Source organism: Ictidomys tridecemlineatus, chromosome 6 (assembly GCF_052094955.1).
Source record: "Ictidomys tridecemlineatus isolate mIctTri1 chromosome 6, mIctTri1.hap1, whole genome shotgun sequence".
Taxonomy (NCBI): domain Eukaryota; kingdom Metazoa; phylum Chordata; class Mammalia; order Rodentia; family Sciuridae; genus Ictidomys; species Ictidomys tridecemlineatus.
This window is the reverse complement of record NC_135482.1, coordinates 64,682,742-64,693,233: the sequence shown is the minus strand read 5'-3', so window position 1 is coordinate 64,693,233 and position 10,492 is coordinate 64,682,742.

The following is a 10,492-nucleotide window of genomic DNA, read 5'->3' as shown; positions in this document are numbered from 1 at the left end:
CACTCTCTTCTGTACTCCAACCCCATTCCAAGTCCATTCCCCTAGAGTTCTTCCTACCCATTATTTTCTCTGCCAATCACCTTCACCCTAGGCTGCTGTTCTCCTTTAGGCAATTAATGAGCTAAGTAATCACCAAAGGGAGAGCAATTACTGTCAGCAGTCAAAGGGAGGAGGGTGAGAGAGTGGTCAGAGGCCCAGGGCAGACAGAGAGGTGCTTCCAGTTCTGGGCTGTAGTTCTCTCAAGTTAGATAAAACCACCTGCCCCAACTGACACTGAACTCATGTCATCTCCAGTTGGTGCACCTCTGTAGAAACAGCCTACCCACCATGACTTTATGTTTCCTTGCTCAATTCTTCCCATAAGCTTTAGGCCAGAGCTACACTAAACCCATGGGAGCCTATGTTCTCTAGATACCCGTGCCTCTATCTTCTACCTCCAATCTCTCACCACTTCTGATGACCCCCTATTTTTTTTTTAGTTTCCTCCAACATCACCCCTGTTATTTGATAAGTAAAGAAAGGGCTCATCTTTTCTTAAATCTTATCCCTACAAGACCACCATCATAGCCCCAATTACTACACCAATGCCAGAGTTTTTTTTAAGTTTGGTAAGCCAAAAGAAGACCTAATGTGTGGAAAAGGCACTTTATTTTTTAAAAATATTTGCTCTTAAGTTTTAGATGGACACAGTATCCTTATTTTACATTTATGTGGTACTGAGGCTCTAACGCAGTGCCTCGTGTATGCCGGGCGAGTTCTCTACCGCTGAGCCACAACCCCAGTCACAGAAAAGGCACTTTAGGCAGCCAGGATATACTGGGTATCATGGAGACCAAATCTTCCTACAGTTGGATCACCAGGTTGAGTGACAGGGGAGAAAGATATTAGATTAGGAATCAGGAGACCAAGATGTTAATTCCAGCTTTGTCACTCACTAATAATATTGCTGCTTCTGCTCTCAGGCCTCAGTATCTTCATCAGTAAAATAGTGAAGAAAGAGCATGGATTAGATGATCTCTAAAGACTCTGCCAGTCCTAAACATATATGATTCCGCTTCTTGTGAAAAGGGTAAAGGATGAGTGGAAGGTTACAGCTACTCTAAGAGATTAAGGACCATATGACCCAGTTTCTGTTTGCAAAGGAAAGTCAAACCTGTTCACAGTGGGGAGGCTCCGTTCTGTGCTTTGTAGGAACCCAGGACTACCTCCATCTTCCTTTCTTGCATCTGCCCAGGACCCAACAGTATAACCTTAGAATTGTCAGCTTTCCCTGTGGCCCCTATCAGCACATCCAATCAGTTACCATCCGCCAATTCTAAGATATCACTCACCTCTTTTATTTCCCTTCTGACTCCTAACACGCCCACACTGTCCCTTCTAGTTATTCCCCTTCCACTTTTCTCATGGGCACCTGTGACATACTTCAGTGTTTCTTACCTGCATCCTATTGCCCTGTGTAACACTTCTTTCCTCGTCTGTCTCCCATTTTTATGACCCATCTCTCTCAGTTTCCTTTTCTTTCAGACTCCCTACCTGCCTCCCCTCCTTCTGTTCACCCCTTAAATTTGAGTGAACCCCTTAAGGTTTTGTCCTTGGCCATCTCATAATGGTAGCATAATAACAAAAGCAAAAAACAACTAGGATTTAATGGTGGTTATAAACTACAAAGGGCTTCACATGTACTCTCATTTGATTGTATGAGGTAACTATTATCCTCCATTTAATAGAAGTCAATTTCGCCTTCATGGAGTTTCTAAAAACTGTCCTTTCCTTTTTATTTTCATTGCCACTGCCTTAATTTAAGCCCTTAATACCTCATCTTAGAACCTCGCTTCAGCACCCGAGCTGACAATACTGTAGGTCTTAGCGGTTGATGAGAAGGAAAGGATGTAGTTCCAGTTAACCAATTGACCAAAGACTTTCGGCTTAACTGAACCAGACCAGGCCCCACTCAGAACAGTGGTTACACGGGGGCTGTGCTGTAAAGATAAGGCACTCAGAACTAGAATCATTTTGGGAAAAAGATTAGGGTCATACAAACACAAATGAGAACCTGTGATTGGTCCAAATGGAAAGAGGACAATTTCTGATGGAATAGGTGAAGGGCTGCATAAAAAGTTCCAGGAGAATCTCCTTATAAGCTCTACACCCTCAGGACTTGTGAGCCCTTCTCAATCTCCAGTCCTCCCAATCTGCAGCTTCCGCCTATGGGAGAAGGTAAATCTCCACTCTTCGTTTAAGTCAGGAAAACTCTATTCCTAAGAAGAAGGAAAAAAAAAAGAATAAGAAAAAATGCAATATTAGAAATTTTGAACAAAGAAATTTAAACTCATGACATTGGTTTTGTAATGGGTGGGGATTTTTGTAATTGTGTGTGTTTCATAATATTGTATGTTTTGTCTGTTTTAATTTTATTTGTTGTGGTACTGGAGATTGAACCCAGAGCCTCCCACATGCTAGCCAAGTGCTCTACCATTGAGCTATATTCCCAGCTTCCTTTCGGTCTACTTTTAATGATATTTGAAGTTTTTAAGAAAGACTGATAGCTAGGAAAAATAATAGACATCTGTAATCCCAGCTACTCAAGAGACTGAGGCAGAAGGATTGCAAGTGTAAGGCTAGCATGGGCAATTATATATATATATATATATATAAATGTATATATTTTAGTTGTTGATGAACTTTTATTTTATTTATTTATTTATATAGGATGCTGAGAATCAAACCCAGTGCTTCACACATGCTAGGCAAGCGCTCTACCACTGAGCCACAACCTCAGTCCCCAGCATGGGCAATTTAACAAGACCCTGTTTCAAAATAAATTTTTAAAAAAGGAATTGGGTGCTGGGGATGTGGCTCAAGCGGTAGCGCGCTCGCCTGACATGCGTGGGGCCCGGGTTGGATCCTCAGCACCACATACCAACAAAGATGTTGTGTCCGTCGAGAACTAGAAAATAAATATTAAAAACTCTCTCTCTCTCTCTCCTCTATCACTCACTCTTAAAAAAAAAAAAAAAAGGAATTGGGATGTAGCTCAGTGTTAGGGTGAGTCTGGGTTCAATCCCCAGTACCACAAAGAACAAAAACAAAACAAAAATGGTTATATTTATGAAGAGCTTGATTTCATTTGTAATCAATGTTTACATATTTGGAGAAATATAATTTGTTAAATTTAAAATTTTATTTACTGGTTGCATATGTAATATGAGAATATTTAGGGGAATGTGAATAATTGAATAAAGATTAATAAATTGAAAATCAAGTAATAAATATAATGAGTCTTTTTTCCATGCCTCAAAGAACTTGCAGTCAGTAAATAATTTATCATTCTAAACTTTCTATTTCTGATTTTTGTGACTTCATTTGTTTCCATTCATTACCAACACCTCTGTGACTCAATTTCCTCATCTATAAAATGGGATAACATTACTAAGGATTTAATGAGATAATTCCTTCCATGGCACTTGGTACAATGCCATGTACTTAACTCCTAAGTACTTAATAGATTTGGCTATATTTACCTACCACCCCCCCAACCAACACCATTTCACCTGGAGCTCAAAATCCTCCCAATGCTGCCCACCACTCCCAGGACAAATCCAAGCCTCTCCACATGACACCAGAAATCTCTCTCTCTCTCTTTTTTTTTTTAATTATTTTTTAGTTGTAGTGGACACAATATATTTAATTAATTAATTTTTCTTGTCGTGCTGAGGATCGTACCCAGGGCCTTGCCAGTGCTAGGGGAGTGGTCTACCTCTGAGCCACAACCCCAGCCTGACACCAGGAATCTTCCTGTCCTTACCTCTCTGCCACCTGACCTGCTTTGACCCTCACTATTGCCCATCACCCACCAGATAGATAAAATCACTATCTCTTTGCTTCATCCTAGTCCCCTACCCTCTTAAAGACAAGACCCATTTTTAAAAAATGGTTCCCTAGGCCACCCTCACTGACCTATAGTTGTAGGTGAACAGCATGCCTTTATTTTTGTTTGTTTGTTTGTTATGCTAAGGACCAAACTCAATGACTCTCACGTGCTAGGCAAGCGTCCTCTCACTGAGCTACAGCCCCAGCCCGCCAACAAGTCCCATTTCTGATTGATCTTGGGAAACACAGGACTGCTCTGCCCACAGCCTGTTGTGCAATAGGTGCTCTGCCAACAAGTTGTGGATTCCTCTAGCTCTGGTAGTCAGGTTATCCAAGCAGAAGTAGCAGAAACCTGCAGGTTCCCTAGGCCACCCTCACTGACCTAGTAGACCATGAGGACACAATAGGAAGCCAGTAGTCAGCACTTGCCAGGGCCCACGGGGCAGATGGCATGAAGATCGTAGAGCCAGAATCGAGGAGCATGTGGAGCTGGATCTGCTCAGCTCATCAATATTCCCCCAGACATTCAGCCCCTTCATCAGTCAACACTTTTTTAGGCTATTCTGTGCCAGGTGACGTGTGAGTCAAGGCAGACACCAGACTGGTGTCAGCTCCCAAAGAGGTATGCCCATGTGCCCAGAGCTCCTGTGTGTGAGCATACATGTGCCCACGTGCACCCCACACGGCCCTGAGTCCCAGCTCCTGACAAGCCCAGCCGTCTGTGAACCAGGCTGAGGACCGCCTTTTACCCTGTTTCCAAACAACTCCCCTTTCCGCGCCAGCGCCGCTGCCTCTCCCGTCTGTTAGCCCCTCGCCTCCTCCTCCTTCTGTTGGGGCTGCCGCTGATGATGAAATTTGGCTTGCAACACCCTGTTCCTCCCCTTCCTGCAGGCCTGGGAGAGGATTAAGTCGCTGGAGTCTGAAATCGGAAAGATCCCAGCTTCTGCGCCCCGGCACCTCCCCACGCCCCCTCCCCCTCCCCGCCCATGCAAAACCAGAAAATTAATCTCCCCTTCTGCCTGTGATATGGCGGGCTGCATTACAAGCTGGGCGTCGAGATAAAGCGGAGAGCCGAGGGACGGCGGCCCAGCGCAGGGGCCCCGGGTGGGGCCGGCCGGGGAGATAAGGGCCTCCCAGCCCCATGAATTATTCACCGGCACTGCCTCCTCCGGCTTCGTGGCCGCCCTGGGCGCTGAGATTGCGCCTTCCACGGAGCCCGGGTTAGGTGGGAGGGGGGCCCATGGGGAAGGGCAGCGGGCTGTAGAAGAGTCCTCCTGGGGTGGGGGAAGACTGTTTAGCTGGGGCATAGCTCAGAGACACATGCGCCCTGTAGGGTCAACTGATGCAAGGAAAGGAAAGGGCCCCCAGGCCTGGGGGACCCCCAGACCCAGCCAGAACCCCCAGGTATGCTCTCATTTATGCAGCTCATTTAACACTACTGAGCAGCTGCATCTGCCAGGCTCAGGCCAGGTCCTAGAGCAGGAGATACAATCCCTGTCTAAAAACGCCCTGGATACAATGCGCCTACTGAATGCCAGGACCTCACCATTCATTCACCTACCTGTCCACAATCCTTCTCTGCTCCCCACCCCTCCTTTGGGAGTCAAAATAGTCTATGCCTATCTGGGATACCTCACCTGAAGTGAGTGCAAGGGAAAGGCAGAAGACAGACCATCTAAAATGCCAGAGCCCCCCCCCCCAGAGAAACCATGGCAAGTGGTCCAGAAGAGACCTGGGGGTCAGTGCTAGGGTAAGAATTTAATATGGGAAATTCTCTGGAGGAGGAAAAGCCCTCATACTCTGTGGGCCTTCTATTTCCCTCCTGCTCTCCCTCTCCTTCTCAAAGACCCAGGCGTAGCTGGCTGAGTGGCACATGCCTGTAATCCCAAGATACTCAGGGGCCTGAGGCAGGAGAATCACTAGTTTGAGGCCAACCTGGGCAATTTAGCAAGACACTGTCTCAAAATAAAACAGACTGGGACTGTAATCCCAGCAGTTCTGGAGACTGAGGAAGGAGGATCACAAGTTTAAAGCCAGCCTCAGCAATTTAGCAAGGCCCTAAGCAACTTAGTGAGACCCTGTCTCTAAATAAAATATAAAAAGGGCTGGGGATATGGCTCAGTTGTTAAATGCCTCTGGATTCAATTCCTGATACAAAAAAAAAAAAAAAAAAAAAAAAAAAGCACTGGGAATGTAGCTCAATGGTAGAGCCCTTGCCTAGCAAGGCTGAGTTCGATGCCCAGTACTAAAAAGAAAAAGGAAGATCCAGACTTTTGAAGCAACCTTATCAGTCTTTTTTCTAGATCAATGTCCCTTTATACGTCTGTCCTTACCCACTCTTTCCCTCCATTTCAGTATCTGTCTCTCCATTCCTTCCTCCCATGCTGTGTTGTGCATTCATCTGCCTTTTTAATCTCTATCTTGCCCTGATTTCTCCACTCTCTTCCTCTCTGCTTTTCTCTCCTCTCTCCCTGATATATTTATACATATAAATGTATTTACACATGAACATATTATCTCTTTAATGATCCCTCCTTTTCGAAGCTGTGAATTCAAAAAGTGACATGTTGACATGAATTGTGATGTGTGAGAGAAGAAAGGTGGCCATCTGCCAGCCCGCCTGGGAGTGGAGAAGGAAAAGAAGTGTCCATCATGAGCTTGGGTACACAGACAGGGTTTTCAGCATGGGTAGAGAGTGCCCCAGAGATGCACTGGCACAAGAAAGAGATCCTGAGATGCCCAGGAAGCCAGGAGTGCATGTTGCTGGGAGAGGGCAAGGACCACAGGAGGCTCCTTCAGGATTACAGAGGCAGACACCTGCAGGCAATTGAACCTGCTGACTTGTAGCAGATGTGGACTCCCACATTATGAACCAGAAAACTAGGCACATTTACTGATACCCAAATTCAAGTTGGAGAAAGGAGGGTGATGATGGGGAGAAGAGAAGGAGTAGAGAGTGAAGGGAAGCTAGACAGGAGGAAGAAGTGGGGAGGAGGGATGAGCAATTGAAGGCTGTAGAAGGCAATGACTTGAGTGAGAAAGGGGCAAAATCTGAGGGAGGAGGAAAAAGATTAGAGAGAGGAATGGAGGGCGAAGAATGAGACTACACAGGGTAGGGGGAGGAAGTTTAAAGGCAGCAGAGAAGTATGGGAGGTGGGTAAAAGGAGCATTTGGACCAGAAAAGAGAGAAAGCAAAGGAAGAAGGTGAGGGTCATGGGTGGGGGCAACATGAGTGTGGAAGGGTGGAGGAGGGGTCCCCAGCCCCTTCCCAACAGCCTGATAATTAACTCCTTAATTGTCTCTGCATTTGCTGAGCTGGCAGAAGAAATAGATGCAGACAGATTGGGGCGCGTGTGATTTCACGCACGGGGGAGCGAGAAGAGCTGCCTGGGAGTCCCAGGGGGCCTTGTCCCTCCTATGCCCTCCCCTCATCCCCACCCATCTCTGAGAGGCTGGAGAGTGCTTTTGCACCTAGAGCATATGGGGCCATCTGCAAGAGAAGCATCCACAGGGAATTTGCCCCCATCAGCCTTTCAGGGATGATCGTCATGCTTGCCACTATTGATGGAACACATACTGTTTGCTAGGCACACATTCTTTTTATCAGCGTGGCATTAGCTGGATTTTATGGTTTGTAGAGAAAGGTGAGACTCAGATAGGCTAAGTTATTTGCTTAAGGCCACACAGCACTTGTGTGACAGAACGGATTTGAAACCTGGTCAGCAGGGTGCCAGAGCCCTGGGAGGATCCTGGCCAGATGCCTCTCTCCAGTGGAGAGAGAAACATCTTCAAGCCTGTTTCTCTCTTAGCCACCAGAGGAGAAAAGTTCTGAGGTCTGGAAACTGCAGGGGCCAGAGATAAGAAGTATGGACAATAAACTGAGAAGAGGATGAATGAGCCAGGGTCTGTCAGGGCTTGGACAAGAGGCAGGTGGGCCCAGAGAAGCAGAAAGGAGCAGTGGGGCACTAATCATAGTCCTTGAATCCCTCAAGTGTCGTCTTAGTAAGACCCTGGCAGTGCCAACTTCTTTTTTTTCTTCATCCAGGCCCCACAAAGCCCTGCCAGAATGACTGCCCTTCTGCTACTCTATGCTGGCAGAGCTGGTCCGTCCCTCTATTTCACCCTTGACCTTTGCATTAGAGTTATCTGGCAACATATTCATCTTTCCTTTGCTACTGGGAAACTTTGAGGGCAGGGACTATGCCACTCCTCACCTTCTCCCCAGACTCCATTCTGGAGTTTGATACAGAAAAAGCGTCAATGGAGACTTGCTGCAATATACAGCACAGGGGGCTGGGGATGTGGCTCAAGCGGTAGCGAGTTTGCCTGGCATGAGGGCAGCCCGGGTTCGATCCTCAGCACCACATACAAACAAAGATGTTGTGTCGGCCGAAAACTAAAAAATAAATATTAAAATTCTCTCTCTCTCTCTCTCTTTAAAAAAAATATACAGCACAGGGAGGGGGTATGCAGGAACCCACTTCATTTCAAAGGAAGAGAAAATTACAGCATGAGGGATTTAGGCTGAGTACAAGAAAGAACTTCTTAAGGCTAGGGGCTGAGATACTATGAAGGATTAATCCAGACCCACAAATTCTGAAGAGCTAAGTTCCCCCAAGATTGACTGCATTATAGAGGTCTTTAAAAGTTGAAAGAAGCTGGGCATCCTGACACATGCCTATAATCTCACCAACTTGGGAGGTTGAGGCAAGAGGATCACAGCCTAAGCAATTTAGTAAGAACCTGTCTCAAAGAAAAGAGAAAAGGTGGAGAGTATTTGGAATATAGCTCAGTAGGAAAGCACCCCTGGGTAAAAATAAAGTTGGGAGTTCTGGGCCCCACCACTAGAGATTTGATTTAAGATGGGCCCATTGTATCAGCATTTTGAAAAGCTTCCCTGCGTAATTCGAATGTGTTGAGAAACACTGACTTAGACTCTGTCCTGATGTGGCTGCCTTGGCAGTTTTACCACCAGATCTAAATACTAATGCTTATAATAATTGTTATTTACTCATTGAGGATTTACTAAGTATAAGCCAATGTTCTAAACATTTTCCATGCATTATCTCGTGTAATTCTCAAAAAACCCTGTGAAATCAACATTCTCTTCATCTTATAGATGAGGAAACAGGCTCAAAGAGGTCAAGGGACCTGCCCATGCTAATGAATGGCAGGACCATGTCTAGGAGCTGAGATCCCTTGATTCATACCTTTGATCTTCCTCCAAACTCCTCCTGAAGCTACTGTTGGCCTCAATCAGTCTTTGCCTGCCTCCACCTCACCTCATCACCTTCCCTCCACCCCCGCTGCTCCCTCAGTAACATCCCAAGTGATTGAAGCAATTTGCAGCCATTAGAAGAAGCTCCAATGTGTCACTCAGCCTGTGAGGGTGGAAATGTGAAAGAATTACAGATGCTCTAAGATGATCCTCCCCTCCCCCTGAAGACATTTCGGGATTCAGGAATCAATTAGGTCCACTGCTTCCTCAGGTCCCTATATGGGACCCTCCCATAGGAATTCCCACTCCCAAATACCCTCAAATGGAGTCTAAGTATCTGGGGGCGTACTGCCACCCAGTGGCTGCCCAAGGACACGACAGCCCTCCTGCACCTCCTGGTGCTGCTGGACAGCTCCTCAACCTCAAGACCTTAATAGGAAATCCTTCCTGCCTTTCTTACAGCACCTCTGTGCCCAGGACCCTAGTAAGTGGATCCCCAACCTCCATAGTCTTAAATCCACACCCCATCTAGAGAGCTCCGACTTATTTACTGATTCCTCATGTGTTCCCTTCTCCCAACGACTCACAACTTCTCATCCAACTTTTTTCCACTGTGTCATCCCCTCCTCATTTCAGGTTCCTTCTTCCTAAAACCCAGTATCACGTCCTGGGGACCCGCCTCTCATCTTCCTTCTCCCAGAGCTGCACCAGCCTGTAAGAGTAGCAAAGGAGCCATTGAAGATACCATTCTGGTTCCCTGCACCCCCTCATCATCTGACACCATCAGACCTCAACAGCCTCAGTGCTAAGAGCCCCTAATGAGCATCAGCAAATTAACAACTTCCCCTTGATTGCTCCTTCTCTGTTAATTGGATACAGAGGCCCCTCCCCCAAAGGCCTCTCAGAAAGGAGGAGAGAGGGAGGGAAAGAGAGCGGTAAGAGCTTCAGGAACAGACCCCAGGCCTGGGTTCAATACCCAGACTTCAGCTCCACTTCTAAGCCCAGATCCCCTTTTCAACCCTGTACCCCTCTCATTCCCTTTCCCCCTTTCCTTACTTCTGTTCCAATTCCCTTGAGCTCTGGCTATTTCTTCTTCCTTCCATCTGCTCCTCCTTTAGAGATTTGGTAGTGAGGAGCTGCAAACATACCCCCTGCCCCCAGGCAAGCCAGCTCTATAAGGATGGATTCTGGGTGGCCAAGGCTGTGTGCTTGTTCACATACGTGCATGTATGTATCTATGTGTCACATGTAGGTGGGGAGCCGGGATAAGAAGAGGTGAGTGGATACGTGTAAGCCGCTGAGTGCTTGTCCTGTGGTCAGGCTTCTGGGTTGTGTGGACGTCTGTGATGTGTATCTGTATAGCTGTAAGTGGCATGGTGTGACTCTGGTCTGAATGTGTCTATG